Here is a 17,664-nt window from a genome sequence, read left to right as displayed (position 1 = left end):
CTTTGTTATCTGAGGTAACTTCCTTTGCTGTCCACTCCATCTCCAATTTTAGTGTCATCTGCAAACTTGCTAACTTTACCTCTTACGCTCACATTGAAATCATTTATAAAAATGATGAAAACGGACCCAGTACCAATCTTTGTGACACTCCACTGGTCACAGGCCTCCAGTCTGAAAAACAACTCTCCACCACCACCTTCTGTCTTCTACCTTTGTGCCAGTCCTGCACCAAATGGCTAGTTCTCCCTGTATTCCGTGAGATCTAACCTTGCTAACCAGTCTCCGATGGGGAACCTTATCGAACGCCTTACTGAAGTCCATATAGATCATGTCTGCTGCTCTGCCCTCATCAATCCTCTTTGTTACTTCTTCCACAATCTCAATCAAGTTTGTGAGACATGATTTCCCACACACAAAGCTGCATTGACTATCCCTAATCAGTCATTGCCTTTCCAAATACATGTACATCCTGTCCCTTAGGATTCCCTCCAACAGCCTGCCCACCACTGATGTCAGGCTCACTGGTCTGTAGTTCTCTGGTTTGTCCTTACCACCCTTCTTAAACAGTGGTACCACGTTAGCCAACATCCAGTCTTCTGGCACCTCTCCTGTGACTATCATTGATACGAATATCTCAGCAAGAGTCCCAGCAATCATCTCCCTTGATTTCCATAGAGTTCTAGGGTACATCTGATCAGGTTCTGGGATTTATCAATTTTTATGCATTTAAAAACATCCAGCACTTCCTCCTCTCTAATATGGACATTTTTCAAGATGTCCCCATAAATACCATATCTTCCATGTCCTTTTCCACAGAAAACACCAATATTCATTTAGCATCTCCCCCATCTCCTGGGACTCCACACAGAGGTCACCATGCTGATGTTTGAGGGGTCCTATTCTCTCCCTAGATACCATTTGTCCTTAGTGTTTTTGTAAAAACCTCATGGATTCTCCTTAACTCTATTTGTCGACGCTATCTCATGTCCCCTTTTTGCCCTCCTCGTTTGTCCACTCTCATCCAGCATTCCGTATACCTATGAGATTTTAATTTCATCGTAACAGGAATACACTGTCTCTGGACTCTCGTTATCTCATTTCTGAAGTTTTCCCATTTTCCAGCCATCCCTGTACCTGTAAATATCTGCCCCCAATCAGCTTTTGAAAGTTCTTGCCTAATACCGTCAAAATTGGGCTTTCGCCAATTTAGAACTTCAACTTTTAAATCTGGTCTATCGTTTTCCATCACTATTTTAAAACTAATAGAAATATGGTTGCTGGCCCCAAAATGCACCCCCACTGACACCTCAGTCACATGCCCTGCCTAATTTCCCAAGAGTAGGTCATGTTTTGCACCTTCTCTCGTAGGCCCATCCACATGCTGAATCAGAACATTTTCTAGTACACACTTAACAAATTCCTCTCCATCTAAACCCTTAATACTGTGGCAATCCCAGTCTCTGTTTGGAAAGTTAAAATCCCCTACCATAACCGCCCTATTATTCTTACAGATAACTGAGATCTCCTTACAAATTTGTTTCTCAATTTTCCTCTGATGATTAGGGGGTATATGATACAGTCACAATAAGGTGATCATCCCTTTCTTATTTCTCAGTTCCACCCAAATAACTTCCTGGGATGTATTTCCGGGAATATCCTCCCTCAGTACAGATATAATGCTAGCCCTTATCAAAAGTGCCACTCTCCCTCCTCTCTTGCTTCCCTTTCTGTCCTTCCTGTAGCATTTGTATCCCGGAACATTAGCTGCCAGTCATGTCCATGCCTGAGCCATGTTTCTGTAATTGCTATGATATCCCAGTGCCATGTTCCGAACCATGCACTGAGTTCATCTGCCTTCCCTGTTAGGCCCCTTGCATTGAAATAAATGCAGTGTAATTTATTAGTCCTACCTTGTCCCTGCCTGCCCTGACTGTTTGACTCACTTCTGTTCTCAACTGTACGGGTCTCAGATTGATCTCTTTCCTCACTATTCCTGTGGGTCCCACTCACCTTACAAGCTTAATTCCTCATGAGCAGCTCTAGCAAATCTCTCTGCCAGTATATTAGTCACCTTCCAATTTAGGTGCAATCTATCCTTCTTGTGCAGGTCACTTCTATCCCAAAACAGATTCCAGTGATCCAAAAATGTGAATTTGTATCGCATACACCAACATCTCAGCCATGCATTGATCTGCTGCATCCTCCTATTCCTCTATCCTCACTAGCTCGTAGCACCGGGAGTTATCCAGATATTACTACTCTCAAGGAGATCCTTTTTAACTTCCTGCCTAACTCTCTGTAAACTCCCTTCACAATCTCAACCTTTTGCCTTCCTATGTGGTTGGTTCCAATGTCTACAATGACCTCCTGCCGGCGCTTCTCTTCCTAGAGAACATCCTGCATCTTCTCTGAAATATCCTTGATCCTGGCATCAGGGAAACCACAAACGATTCTGATTTTTCACTACTGGCCACTGAAGCATCTGCCTGCACCTCGGATTAGAGAGTCCCCTAACACAATCTTATAGAACTCGAGGTACCCCTCATTGCATTAGATCCAGCCTCAATACCAGAAACCTGGCTGTTTGTGCTACGTTCCCCTGAGAATCCATCACACCCTACATTTTCCAAAACAGCATACCTGTTTGAAAACAGCATGTCCCCCGCCCTGTAACACACAAACTCTCAACTTTCTTTCTTTCAGAATGTCCTTATGTCATTCACTTTGGACAAAATGACATTTCTATCTCGAAATCTCACTCCATACCCGCCACTAGTTTATTAACACTGTCCAGTCCCCCTTTCACCGTTTTAACACCTGGGGGAAATAGATTTGAAACCACTGTTCCCAGCAGATGTCGATGTTGCCGAGTTGGTCCACAGACTTGGTGTCCATCTGCTGCTCCCTTCCAGCAGGTTCCCAAAGACATGGCTTGTCCTTGCTGAGTATGATCAGCAGTTGGGGTTTTCCTGCAGGGTTTGCTGTTGCCATGGTAAGTGAATCAAGGTGTAACCGGGTTTAACGTCTAAGGTCCATTGTGACACTTTTGCAGCGGGAAAATTGTAATGTTGCGGAAGTGTAAAATATGGAACGCTTTACGAATTTGCGTGTCATCCTTGCGCAGGGGCCATGCTAATCTTCTCTGTATCGTTCCAATTTTAGTATATGTGCTGCCGAAGCGAGCACACTATTAAGACCAACGTGAGTCCATTTATAAAGGTGCGACAATTGAAGCGTTTTCTGGTCATGGTTTGTCGAATTCTTTCGTTTCTCTTCTGTTCTCTCCTGCTTCGGAAGGGACAATCCAATCTGGTCGCATTCAGACTTTGTTATTTTGGGAGATGGAAACACAGATGTTCAGGACATGTCCTTGCAGACTATCATGGTCATATGTGTCCTTGGCTCAGACTTCGACTTCCCATTGGCTGTTGACTCCAATATATTTAGTCCCAGGATGCAGCAAAACAGGCCGCCAAATACTTCCTTCAAACGCTTCCGGAGGAGCTCACCAGTCCCCTGGACGACAATCACCTTGATGTTTCCCGACAGTGAAGTGTCCCGCTGCATTCCTCAAAACTGCAACTCAGGGCACTCTCCAAGCTGTGCAAGAACCAGCAGAGAATTTGGCGCCAGTTGACGCCAGCCAAGATAAAAATATTTGCGAAATGAAGCACTCTGAAAGCTAGTGTTTGATACAGAGCTTTTCAGTTTCACTCGAAGAATGTACAGCATCATTCATTGCAACTGGAGGGTGCTTCCTACTCCGTGGTTCCTAGTTCAAGGGGTTTGTGGGGAAACACATCCAGGAAAATAACAAATGTTTGCTTTCACATTGATGATCTGTTCTATATAACTCCGAACACTTTCATATTTCAGAACTGAAAAATTATTTGTGAACAATACACACATGATCTGAATAACGGTCACATGTCGGATTGAACACCAACCTCCCATCACTTACATCAATGTCCTTCCTCCACTGAGGCAGCCATACCCAAACCCCTGCCCCGAGCGAGTCTCCAACATTTGCCTGAGTTTTGGAGTCATAGAGTTATGGAGATGTACAACAAGGAAACAGACCCTTCAGCCCCACTTGTCCATGCCGCCCAAATATCCCAACCCAATCCATTCGCACCTGCCTGCACCTGGCCCGTATACCATTTGTCCTTAGTGTTTTTGTAAAAACCTCATGGATTCTCCTTAACTCTATTTGTCGACGCTATCTCATGTCCCCTTTTTGCCCTCCTCGTTTGTCCACTCTCATCCAGCATTCCGTATACCTATGAGATTTTAATTTCATCGTAACAGGAATACACTGTCTCTGGACTCTCGTTATCTCATTTCTGAAGTTTTCCCATTTTCCAGCCATCCCTGTACCTGTAAATATCTGCCCCCAATCAGCTTTTGAAAGTTCTTGCCTAATACCATCAAAATTGGGCTTTCGCCAATTTAGAACTTCAACTTTTAAATCTGGTCTATCGTTTTCCATCACTATTTTAAAACTAATAGAAATATGGTTGCTGGCCCCAAAATGCACCCCCACTGACACCTCAGTCACATGCCCTGCCTAATTTCCCAAGAGTAGGTCATGTTTTGCACCTTCTCTCGTAGGCCCATCCACATGCTGAATCAGAACATTTTCTAGCACACACTTAACAAATTCCTCTCCATCTAAACCCTTAATACTGTGGCAATCCCAGTCTCTGTTTGGAAAGTTAAAATCCCCTACCATAACCGCCCTATTATTCTTACAGATAACTGAGATCTCCTTACAAATTTGTTTCTCAATTTTCCTCTGATGATTAGGGGGTATATGATACAGTCACAATAAGGTGATCATCCCTTTCTTATTTCTCAGTTCCACCCAAATAACTTCCTGGGATGTATTTCCGGGAATATCCTCCCTCAGTACAGATATAATGCTAGCCCTTATCAAAAGTGCCACTCTCCCTCCTCTCTTGCTTCCCTTTCTGTCCTTCCTGTAGCATTTGTATCCCGGAACATTAGCTGCCAGTCATGTCCATGCCTGAGCCATGTTTCTGTAATTGCTATGATATCCCAGTGCCATGTTCCGAACCATGCACTGAGTTCATCTGCCTTCCCTGTTAGGCCCCTTGCATTGAAATAAATGCAGTGTAATTTATTAGTCCTACCTTGTCCCTGCCTGCCCTGACTGTTTGACTCACTTCTGTTCTCAACTGTACGGGTCTCAGATTGATCTCTTTCCTCACTATTCCTGTGGGTCCCACTCACCTTACAAGCTTAATTCCTCATGAGCAGCTCTAGCAAATCTCTCTGCCAGTATATTAGTCACCTTCCAATTTAGGTGCAATCTATCCTTCTTGTGCAGGTCACTTCTACCCCAAAACAGATTCCAGTGATCCAAAAATGTGAATTTGTATCGCATACACCAACATCTCAGCCATGCATTGATCTGCTGCATCCTCCTATTCCTCTATCCTCACTAGCTCGTAGCACCGGGAGTTATCCAGATATTACTACTCTCAAGGAGATCCTTTTTAACTTCCTGCCTAACTCTCTGTAAACTCCCTTCACAATCTCAACCTTTTGCCTTCCTATGTGGTTGGTTCCAATGTCTACAATGACCTCCTGCCGGCGCTTCTCTTCCTAGAGAACATCCTGCATCTTCTCTGAAATATCCTTGATCCTGGAATCAGGGAAACCACAAACTATTCTGATTTTTCACTACTGGCCACTGAAGCATCTGCCTGCACCTCGGATTAGAGAGTCCCCTAACACAATCTTATAGAACTCGAGGTACCCCTCATTGCATTAGATCCAGTCTCAATACCAGAAACCTGGCTGTTTGTGCTACGTTCCCCTGAGAATCCATCACACCCTACATTTTCCAAAACAGCATACCTGTTTGAAAACAGCATGTCCCCCGCCCTGTAACACACAAACTCTCAACTTTCTTTCTTTCAGAATGTCCTTATGTCATTCACTTTGGACAAAATGACATTTCTATCTCGAAATCTCACTCCATACCCGCCACTAGTTTATTAAAACTGTCCAGTCCCCCCTTTCACCGTTTTAACGCCTGGGGTAAATAGATTTGAAACCACTGTTCCCAGCAGATGTCGGTGTTGCCGAGTTGGTCCACAGCCTTGGTGTCCATCTGCTGCACCCTTCCAGCAGGTTCCCAAAGACATGGCTTGTCCTTGCTGAGTATGATCAGCAGTTGGGGTTTCCCTGCAGGGTTTGCTGTTGCCATGGTAAGTGAATCAAGGTGTAACCGGGTTTAACGTCTAAGGTCCATTGTGACACTTTTGCAGCGGGTAAATTGTAATGGGGCGGAAGTGTAAAATATGGAACGCTTCACGAATTTGCGTGTCATCCTTGCGCAGGGGCCATGCTAATCTTCTCTGTATCGTTCCAATTTTAGTATATGTGCTGCCAAAGCGAGCAGAATATTAGAACCAACGTGAGTCCCTTTAAAAAGGTGCGACAATTGAAGCGTTTTCTGGTCATGGTTAGTCGAATTCTTTCGTTTCTCTTCTGTTTTCTCCTGCTTCGGATGGGACAATCCAATCTGGTCGCATTCAGACTTTGTTATTTTGGGAGATGCAAACACAGATGTTCAGGACATGTTCTTGCAGACTATCATGGTCATATGTGTCCTTGGCTCAGACTTCGACTTCCCATTGGCTGTTGACTCCAATATATTTAGTACCAGGATGCAGCAAAACAGGCCACCAAATACTTCCTTTAAACGCTTCCGGAGGAGATCACCAGTTCCCTGGACTACAATCACCTTGACGTTTCCCGACAGTGAAGTGTCCCGCTGCATTCCTCAAAGCTGCAACTCAGGGCATTCTCCAAGCTGTGCAATAACCAGCAGTGAAATCTGCGTTTCATAGAGAATCATAGAGATGTACAGCATGGAAACAGACCCTTTGGTCCAACCCGTCCATGCAGACTAGATATCATAATCCAATCTAATCCCACCTGCCAGCACCCGGCCCATATTCCTCCAAACCCTTCCTATTCATATACCCATTCAAATGCCTCTTAAATGTTGCAATTGTACCAGCCTCCACCACTTCCTCTAGCAGCACATTCCATACACTTGCCACCCTCTGTGTGTAAACGTTGCCCCATAAGTCTTTTTTATGTCTTTCCCCTCTCACCCTAAGCCTATGCTCTCTAGTTCTGGACTCCCCGACTCCAGGGGAAACACTATATATTTATCCTATCCATGCCCCACATAATTTTATAAACCACAGGGCACTCTCCAAGCTGTGCAAGAACCACCAGAGAATTTGGCGTATCTCTCAGTTGAGGCCAGGCAAGACAAAAGTATTTGCGAAATGAAGCACTCTGAAAGATATTGTTTGATACAGAGCTTTTCAGTTTCACTCGAAGAATGTACAGCATCATTCATTGCAACTGGAGGGTGCTTCCTACTCCGTGGTTCCTAGTTCAAGGGGTTTGTGGGGAAACACATCCAGGAAAATAACAAATGTTTGCTTTCACATTGATGATCAGTTCTATGTGACTCCCAACACTTTCATATTTCAGAACTGAAAAATTATTTGTGAACAATACACACATGATCTGAATAACGGTCACATGTCGGATTGAACACCAACCTCCCATCACTTACATCAATGTCCTTCCTCCACTGAGGCAGCCATACCCAAACCCCTGCCCCGAGCGAGTCTCCAACATTTACCTGAGTTTTGGAGTCATAGAGTTATGGAGATGTACAACAAGGAAACAGACCCTTCAGCCCCACTTGTCCATGCCGACCAGATATCCCAACCCAATCCATTCCCACCTGCCTGCACCTGGCCCGTGTCTGTCAAACCCTACCTATTCATCTACCCACCCAGATGCTTTTTAAATGTTGCAATTGTCGTAGCATCCACCACTTTCTCTGGCAGCTCATTGCATACACATACCACCCTCGGCGTGCAAAACGTTGCCCCTTAGGTCTCTTTTATATCTTTCCCCTCTCACCCTAAACCTCTGCCCTCTAGTTCTGGACTCCCTGACCCCAGGGGAAAGACTTTGTCTATTTATCCTATCCATGTCCCTCATGATTTTATAAATCTCGATAAGGTCACCCCTCAGCCTCTGACGCTCCAGTGAAAACAGCCCTAGCCTATTCAGCCTCTCTCTATACCTCAAATCTGTCAAAACTGCCAACATCCTTGTAAATCTTTTCCGAGCCCTTTCCAGTTTCACAACATTTTTCCAACACAATGGTGACCAGAATTACATGCATTATTCTAACAGTGGCGCAGCCAATTTCCTGTACAGCTGCAACATGACCTCCCAGCTCCTGTACTCAATACTCTGGCCAATAAAGGACAGCACACCAAACGCCTTCTTCACTGTCCTATCTACCTGCAACTCTCCTTTCAAGGAGCTATGAACCTGCACTACAAGATCTCTTTGTACAGCAACACTCCCAAGGATCTTACCATTAAGTATAGAAGTCCTGCTAAGATTTGCTTTCCCAAAATGCAGCACCACACATTTATCTGAAATAAACTCGACCTGCCACTTCTCAGCCCATTTGCCCATCTGATCAAGATCCCTTTGTCATCTGAGGTAACTTCCTTTGCTGTCGACTACACCTCCAATTTTAGTGTCATCTGCAAACTTGCTAACTTTACCTCTTACGCTCACATTGAAATCATTTATAAAAATGATGAAAACGGACCCAGTACCAATCTTTGTGACACTCCACTGGTCACAAGACCTCAGTCTGAAAAATAACTCTCCACCACCACCTTCTGTCTTCTACCCTTGTGCCAGTCCTGCACCAAATGGCTAGTTCTCCCTGTATTCCGTGAGATCTAACCTTGCTAACCAGTCTCCCATGGGGAGCCTTATCGAACGCCTTACTGAAGTCCATATAGATCATGTCTGCTGCTCTGCCCTCATCAATCCTCTTTGTTACTTCTTCCACAATCTCAATCAAGTTTGTGAGACATGATTTCCCACACACAAAGCTGCATTGACTATCCCTAATCAGTCACTGCCTTTCCAAATACATGTACATCCTGTCCCTCAGGATTCCCTCCAACAGCCTGCACACCACTGATGTCAGGCTCACTGGTCTGTAGTTCTCTGGTTTGTCCTTACCACCCTTCTTAAACAGTGGTACCACGTAACCAACATTCAGTCTTCTGGCACCTCTCCTGTGACTATCATTGATACAAATATCTCAGCAAGAGTCCCAGCAATCATCTCCCTTGATTTCCATAGAGTTCTAGGGTACATCTGATCAGGTTCTGGGATTTATCAATTTTTATGCATTTCAAAACATCCAACACTTCCTCCTCTCTAATATGGACATTTTTCAAGATGTCACCCTAAATACCATATCTTCCATGTCCTTTTCCACAGAAAACACCAATATTCATTTAGCATCTCCCCCATCTCATGGGACTCCACACAGAGGTCACCATGCTGATGTTTGAGGGGCCCTATTCTCTCCCTATATACCCTTTGTCCTTCGTGTTTTTGTAAAAACCTCATGGATTCTCCTTAACTCTATTTGTCGACGCTATCTCATGTCCCCTTTTTGCCCTCCTCGTTTGTCCACTCTCATCCAGCATTCCGTATACCTCTGAGATTTTCATTTCATCGTAACAGGAATACACTGTCTCTGGACTCTCGTTATCCTATTTCTGAAGTTTTCCCATTTTCCAGCCATCCCTGTACCTGCAAATATCTGCCCCCAATCAGCTTTTGAAAGTTCTTGCCTAATACCATCAAAACTGGCCTTTCGCCAATTTAGAACTTCAACTTTTAGATCTGGTCTATCGTTTCCCATCACTATTTTAAAACTAAGAGAAATATGGTTGCTGGCCCAACATGCACCCCCACTGACACCTCAGTCACATGCCCTGCCTAATTTCCCAAGAGTAGGTCACGTTTTGCACCTTCTCTCATAGGCCCATCCACATGCTGAATCAGAAAATTTTCTAGAACACACTTAACAAATTCCTCTCCATCTAAACCCTTAATACTGTGGCAATCCCAGTCTCTGTTTGGAAAGTTAAAATCCCCTACCATAACCGCCCTATTATTCTTACAGATAACTGAGATCTCCTTACAAATTTGTTTCTCAATTTTCCTCTGATGATTAGGGGGTATGTAATACAGTCACAATAAGGTGATCATCCCTTTCTTATTTCTCAGTTCTACCCAAATAACTTTCTGGGATGTATTTCCGGGAATAACCTCCCTCAGTACAGATATAATGCTAGCCCTTATCAAAAGTGCCACTCTCCCATAAGACCATAAGACATAGGAGTGGAAGTAAGGCCATTCGGCCCATCGAGTCCACTCCGCCATTCAATCATGGCTGATGCGCATTTCAGCTCCACTTACCAGCATTCTCCCCGTAGCCCTTAATTCCTCTAGACAACAAGAACCTATCAATCTCGGCCTTGAAGACATTTAGCGTCCCGGCTTCCACTGCACTCCGTGGCAATGAATTCCACAGGCCCACCACTCTCTGGCTGAAGAAATATCTCCGCATTTCTGTTCTGAAATGGCCCCCTCTAATTCTAAGGCTGTGTCTGCGGGTCCTAGTCTCCTCGCCTAACATAAACAATTTCCTAGCATCCACCATTTCCAAGCCATGTATTATTTTGTACGTCTCTATTAGATCTCCCCTTAATCTTCTGAACTCCAACGAATACAATCTCAGTATCCTCAGCCGTTCCTCATATCCTCCCTCCTCTCTTGCTTCCCTTTCTGTCCTTCCTGTAGCATTTGTATCCCGGAACATTAGCTGCCAGTCATGTCCATGCCTGAGCCATGTTTCTGTAATTGCTATGATATCCCAGTGCCATATTCCTAACCATGCACTGAGTTCATCTGCCTTCCCTGTTAGGCCCCTTGCATTGAAATAAATGCAGTTTAATTTATTAGTCCTACCTTGTCCCTGCCTGCCCTGACTGTTTGACTCACTTCTGTTCTCAACTGTCCGGATCTCAGATTGATCTGTTCCTCACTATTCCTGTGGGTCCCACTCACCTGACAAGCTTAATTCCTCATGAGCAGCTCTAGCAAATCTCTCCGCCAGTATATTAGTCACCTTCCAATTTAGGTGCAATCTATCCTTCTTATGCAGGTCACTTCTACCCCAAAACAGATTCCAGTGATCCAAAAATGTGAATTTGTATCGCATACACCAACATCTCAGCCATGCATTGATCTGCTGCATCCTCCTATTCCTCTATCCTCACTAGCTCGTAGCACCGGAAGTTATCCAGATATTAATACTCTCAAGGAGATCCTTTTTAACTTCCTGCCTAACTCTCTGTAAACTCCCTTCACAATCTCAACCTTTTGCCTTCCTATGTGGTTGGTTCCAATGTGTACAATGACCTCCTGCTGGCGCTTCTCTTCCTAGAGAACATCCTGCATCTTCTCTGAAATATCCTTGATCCTGGAATCAGGGAAACCACAAACTATTCTGATTTTTCACTACTGGCCACTGAAGCATCTGCCTGCACCTCGGATTAGAGAGTCCCCTAACACAATCTTATAGAACTCGAGGTACTCCTCATTGCATTAGATCCAGTCTCAATACCAGAAACCTGGCTGTTTGTGCTACGTTCCCCTGAGAATCCATCACCCCCTACATTTTCCAAAACAGCATACCTGTTTGAAAACAGCATGTCCCCCGCCCTGTAACACACAAACTCTCAACTTTCTTTCTTTCAGAATGTCCTTATGTCATTCACTTTGGACAAAATGACATTTCTATCTCGAAATCTCACTCCACACCCGCCACCAGTTTATTAACACTGTCCAGTCCCCCTTTCACCGTTTTAACACCTGGGGGAAATAGATTTGAAACCACTGTTCCCAGCAGATGTCGATGTTGCCGAGTTGGTCCACAGACTTGGTGTCCATCTGCTGCTCCCTTCCAGCAGGTTCCCAAAGACATGGCTTGTCCTTGCTGAGTATGATCAGCAGTTGGGGTTTCCCTACAGGGTTTGCTGTTGCCATGGTAAGTGAATCAAGGTGTAACCGGGTTTAACGTCTAAGGTCCATTGTGACACTTTTGCAGCGGGAAAATTGTAATGTTGTGGAAGTGTAAAATATGGAACGCTTCACGAATTTGCGTGTCATCCTTGCGCAGGGGCCATGCTAATCTTCTCTGTATCGTTCCAATTTTAGTATATGTGCTGCCGAAGCGAGCACACTATTAAGACCAACGTGAGTCCCTTTATAAAGGTGCGACAATTGAAGCGTTTTCTGGTCATGGTTTGTCGAATTCTTTCGTTCCTCTTCTGTTTTCTCCTGCTTCGGATGGGACAATCCAATCTGGTCGCATTCAGACTTTGTTATTTTAGGAGATTCAAACACACATGTTCAGGACATGTCCTTGCAGACTATCATCGTCATTTGTGTCCTTAGCTCAGACTTCGACTTCCCATTGGCTGTTGACTCCAATATATTTAGTACCAGGATGCAGCAAAACAGGCCGCCAAATACTTCCTTCAAACGCTTCCGGAGGAGCTCACCAGTCCCCTGGACGACAATCACCTTGACGTTTCCCGACAGTGAAGTGTCCCGCTGCATTCCTCAAAACTGCAACTCAGGGCACTCTCCAAGCTGAGCAAGAACCAGCAGAGAATTTGGCGTATCTCTCAGTTGACACCAGCCAAGATAAAAATATTTGCGAAATGAAGCACTCTGAAAGATATTGTTTGATACAGAGCTTTTCAGTTTCGCTCGAAGAATGTACAGCATCATTCATTGCAACTGGAGGGTGCTTACTACTCCGTGGTTCCTAGTTCAAGGGGTTTGTGGGGAAACACATCCAGGAAAATAACAAATGTTTGCTTTCACATTGATGATCTGTTCTATATAACTCCGAACACTTTCATAATCCAGAACTGAAAAATTATTTGTGAACAATACACACATGATCTGAATAACGGTCACATGTCGGATTGAACACCAACCTCCCATCACTTACATCAATGTCCTTCCTCCACTGAGGCAGCCATACCCAAACCCCTGCCCCGAGCGAGTCTCCAACATTTGCCTGAGTTTTGGAGTCATAGAGTTATGGAGATGTACAACAAGAATACAGACCCTTCAGCCCCACTTGTCCATGCCGACCAGATATCCCAACCCAATCCATTCCCACCTGCCTGCACCTGGCCCGCACCTGTCAAATCCTACCTATTCATCTACCCACCCAGATGCTTTTTAAATGTTGCAATTATAGTAGCATCCAGCACTTTCTCTGGCAGCTCATTCCATACACATACCACCCTCTGCATGAAAAAAGTTGCCCCTTAGGTCTCTTTTATGTCTATCCCCTCTCACTCTAAACCTCTGCCCTTTAGTTCTGGACTCCCCAACCCCAGGGAAAAGACTTTGTCTATTTATCCTATCCATGTCCCTCATGATTTTATAAATCTCGATAAGGACGCCCCTCAGCCTCTGATGCTCCAGTGAAAACAGCCCTAGCCTATTCAGCCCCTCTCTATACCTCAAATCCGTCAAAACTGCCAACATCCTTGTAAATCTTTTCTGAGCCCTCTCCAATTTCACAACATTTTTCCAACACAATGGTGACCAGACTTACATGCATTATTCCAACAGTGGCCCAGCCAATTTCCTGTACAGCTGCAACATGACCTCCCAACTCCTGTACTCAATACTCTGGCCAATAAAGGACAGCATACCAAACGCCTTCTTCACGATCCTATCTCCCTGCAACTCTCCTTTCAAGGAGCTATGAACCTGCACTACAAGATCTCTTTGTTCAGCAACACTCCCAATGATCTTACCATTAAGTATAGAAGTCCTGCAAAGATTTGCTTTCCCAAAATGCAGCACCACACATTTATCTGAAATAAACTCTACCTGCCACTTCTCAGCCCATTTGCCCATCTGATCAAGATCCCTTTGTCATCTGAGGTAACTTCCTTTGCTGTCGACTACACCTCCAATTTTAGTGTTATCTGCAAACTTGCTAACTTTACCTCTTACGCTCACATTGAAATCATTTATAAAAATGATGAAAACGGACCCAGTACCAATCTTTGTGACACTCTACTGGTCACAGGCCTCCAGTCTCAAAAAACAACCCTCCACCACCACCTTCTGTCTTCTACCTTTGTGCCAGTCCTGCACCAAATGGCTAGTTCTCCCTGTATTCCGTGAGATCTAACCTTGCCAACCAGTCTCCCATGGGGAGCCTTATCGAACGCCTTACTGAAGTCCACATAGATCATGCCTGCTGCTCTACCCTCATCAATCCTCTTTGTTACTTCTTCCACAATTTCAATCAAGTTTGTGAGACACGATTTCCCACACACAAAGCTGCATTGACTATCCCTAATCAGTCATTGCCTTTCCAAATACATGTACATCCTGTCCCTCAGGATTCCCTCCAACAGCCTGCACACCACTGATGTCAGGCTCACTGGTCTGTAGTTCTCTGGTTTGTCCTTACCACCCTTCTTAAACAGTGGTACCACGTTAGCCAACATCCAGTCTTCTGGCACCTCTCCTGTGACTATCATTGATACAAATATCTCAGCAAGAGTCCCAGCAATCATCTCCCTTGATTTCCATAGAGTTCTAGGGTACATCTGATCAGGTTCTGGGATTTATCAATTTTTATGCATTTAAAAACATCCAGCACTTCCTCCTCTCTAATATGGACATTTTTCAAGATGTCCCCCTAAATACCATATCTTCCATGTCCTTTTCCACAGGAAACACCAATATTCATTTAGCATCTCCCCCAACTCCTGGGACTCCACACAGAGGTCACCATGCTGATGTTTGAGGGCCTTATTCTCTCCCTAGATACCCTTTGTCCTTAGTGTTTTTGTAAAAACCTCATGGATTCTCCTTAACTCTATTTGTCGACGCTATCTCATGTCCCCTTTTTGCCCTCCTCGTTTGTCCACTCTCATCCAGCATTCCATATACCTATGAGATTTTCATTTCATCGTAACAGGAATACACTGTCTCTGGACTCTCGTTATCTCATTTCTGAAGTTTTCCCATTTTCCAGCCATCCCTTTACCTGCAAATATCTGCCCCCAATCAGCTTTTGAAAGTTCTTGCCTAATACCATCAAAATTGGGCTTTCGCCAATTTAGAACTTCAACTTTTAAATCTGGTCTATCGTTTTCCATCACTATTTTAAAACTAATAGAATTATGGTTGCTGGCCCCAAAATGCACCCCCACTGACACCTCAGTCACATGCCCTGCCTAATTTCCCAAGAGTAGGTCACGTTTTGCACCTTCTCTCGTAGACCCATCCACATGCTGAATCAGAAAATTTTCTAGTACACACTTAACAAATTCCTCTCCATCTAAACCCTTAATACTGTGGCAATCCCAGTCTCTGTTTGGAAAGTTAAAATCCCCTACCATAACCGCTCTATTATTCTTACAGATAACTGAGATCTCCTTACAAATTTGTTTCTCAATTTTCCTCTGATGATTAGGGGGTATGTAATACAGTCACAATAAGGTGATCATCCCTTTCTTATTTCTCAGTTCCACCCAAATAACTTCCTGGGATGTATTTCCGAGAATATCCTCCCTCATTACAGATATAATGCTAGCCCTTATCAAAAGTGCCACTCTCCCTCCTCTCTTGCTTCCCTTTCTGTCCTTCCTATAGCATTTGTATCCTGTAACATTAGCTGCCAGTCATGTCCATGCCTGAGCCATGTGGCACAGTAGCACCGTGGTTAGCACTGCTGCCTCACAGCGCCAGAGGCCTGAGTTCTCCCTCTGAACTGTGTTCCCCCGTGTCTGCATGGGTTTCCTCCGGGTGCTCCGGTTTCCTCCCACAGTCCAAAGATGTGCAGGTCAGGTTAATTGGCCATGCTAAATTGCCCGTAGTGTTAGGTAAGGGGTAGATGTATGGGTGGGTTGCGCTTCGGCGGGGCGGTGTGGACTTGTTGGGCCGAAGGGCCTGTTTCCACACTGTAAGTAATCTAATCTCAGCCATGCATTCATCTGCTGCATCCTCATATTCCTCTATCCTCACTAGCTCGTAGCACCGGGAGTTATCCAGATATTACTACTCTCAAGGAGATCCTTTTTAACTTCCTGCCTAACTCTCTGTAAACTCCGTTCACAGTCTCAACCTTTTCTCTTCCTATGTGGTTGGTTCCAATGTCTACAATGACCTCCTGCTGGCGCTTCTCTTCCTCGAGAACATCCTGCATCTTCTCTGAAATATCCTTGATCCTGGCATCAGGGAAACCACAAACTATTCTGATTTTTCACTACTGGCCACTGAAGCATCTGCCTGCACCTCGGATTAGAGAGTCCCCTAACACAATCTTATAGAACTCGAGGTACCCCTCATTGCATTCGGGCCAGTCTCAATACCAGAAACCTGGCTGTTTGTGCAACGTTCCCCTGAGAATCCATCACCCCCTACATTTTCCAAAACAGCATACATGTTTGAAAAGAGCATGTCCCCCGCCTGTAACACACAAACTCTCAACTTTCTTTCTTTCAGAGAGTCCTTTTGGACAAAATGCCATTTCTACCTCGAAACCTCACTCCACCCCCGCCACCAGTTTATTAACACTGTCGAGTCCCCCTTTCACCGTTTTAACGCCTGGGGTAAATAGATTTGAAACCACTGTTCCCAGCAGATGTCGGTGTTGCCGAGTTGGTCCACACACTTGGTGTCCATCTGCTGCTCCCTTCCAGCAGGTTCCCAAAGACATGGCTTGTCCTTGCTGAGTATGATCAGCAGTTGGGGTTTTCCTGCAGGGTTTGCTGTTGCCATGGTAAGTGAATCAAGGTGTAACCGGGTTTAACGTCTAAGGTCCATTGTGACACTTTTGCAGCGGGTAAATTGTAATGTTGCGGAAGTGTAAAATATGGAACGCTTCACGAATTTGCATGTCATCCTTGCGCAGGGGCCATGCTAATCTTCTCTGTATCGTTCCAATTTTAGTATATGTGCTGCCGAAGCAAGCACAATATCATGACCAATGTGAATCCCTTTATAAAGGTGCGACAATTGAAGCGTTTTCTGGTCATGGTCAGTCGAATTCTTTCGTTCCTCTTCTGTTTTCTCCTGCTTCGGATGGGACAATCCAATCTGGTCGCATTCAGACTTTGTTATTTTGGGAGATGCAAACACAGATGTTCAGGACATGTCCTTGCAGACTATCATGGTCATTTGTGTCCTTGGCTCAGACTTCGGCATCCCATTGGCTGTTGACTCCAATATATTTAGAACCAGGATGCAGCAAAACAGGCCGCCAAATTCTTCCTTCAAACGCTTCCGGAGGAGCTCACCAGTCCCCTGGACGACAATCACCTTGACGTTTCCCGACAGTGAAGTGTCCCGCTGCATTCCTCAAAACTGCAACTCAGGGCACTCTCCAAGCTGAGCAAGAACCAGCAGAGAATTTGGCGTATCTCTCAGTTGACGCCAGGCAAGACAAAATTATTTGCGAAATGAAGCACTCTGAAAGCTAGGGTTTGATACAGAGCTTTTCAGTTTCGCTCAAAGAATGTACAGCATCATTCGTTGCAACTGGAGGGTGCTTCCTACTCCGTGGTTCCTAGTTCAAGGGGTTTGTGGGGAAACACATCCAGGAAAATAACAAATGTTTGCTTTCACATTGATGATCTGTTCTATATAACTCCCAAC

General features: G+C 44.7%; 4 non-coding genes across 4 annotated transcripts; all 4 read right to left on the bottom strand.

Moving 5' to 3' along the window:
- Positions 1 to 3,079: 3,079 nt before the first annotated feature.
- Positions 3,080 to 3,186, bottom strand: LOC140488236 (U6 spliceosomal RNA). The gene has a single exon (XR_011963031.1). It is a non-coding gene; the product is annotated as a U6 spliceosomal RNA (small nuclear RNA).
- Positions 3,187 to 6,323: 3,137 nt separating this feature from the next.
- Positions 6,324 to 6,430, bottom strand: LOC140488241 (U6 spliceosomal RNA). Its single transcript, XR_011963036.1, has one exon. It is a non-coding gene; the product is annotated as a U6 spliceosomal RNA (small nuclear RNA).
- A 5,661-nt stretch (positions 6,431 to 12,091) lies between these two features.
- On the bottom strand, positions 12,092 to 12,198 carry LOC140488226 (U6 spliceosomal RNA). The gene has a single exon (XR_011963021.1). It is a non-coding gene; the product is annotated as a U6 spliceosomal RNA (small nuclear RNA).
- Positions 12,199 to 16,876: 4,678 nt separating this feature from the next.
- Positions 16,877 to 16,983, bottom strand: LOC140488231 (U6 spliceosomal RNA). Its single transcript, XR_011963026.1, has one exon. It is a non-coding gene; the product is annotated as a U6 spliceosomal RNA (small nuclear RNA).
- Between the last annotated feature and the right edge of the window lie 681 nt (positions 16,984 to 17,664).

This window comes from Chiloscyllium punctatum, chromosome 17, assembly GCF_047496795.1.
Source record: "Chiloscyllium punctatum isolate Juve2018m chromosome 17, sChiPun1.3, whole genome shotgun sequence".
NCBI lineage: Eukaryota > Metazoa > Chordata > Chondrichthyes > Orectolobiformes > Hemiscylliidae > Chiloscyllium > Chiloscyllium punctatum.
The sequence above is the reverse complement of the archived record's forward strand: the minus strand, read 5'-3'. Positions and strand labels throughout refer to the sequence as shown.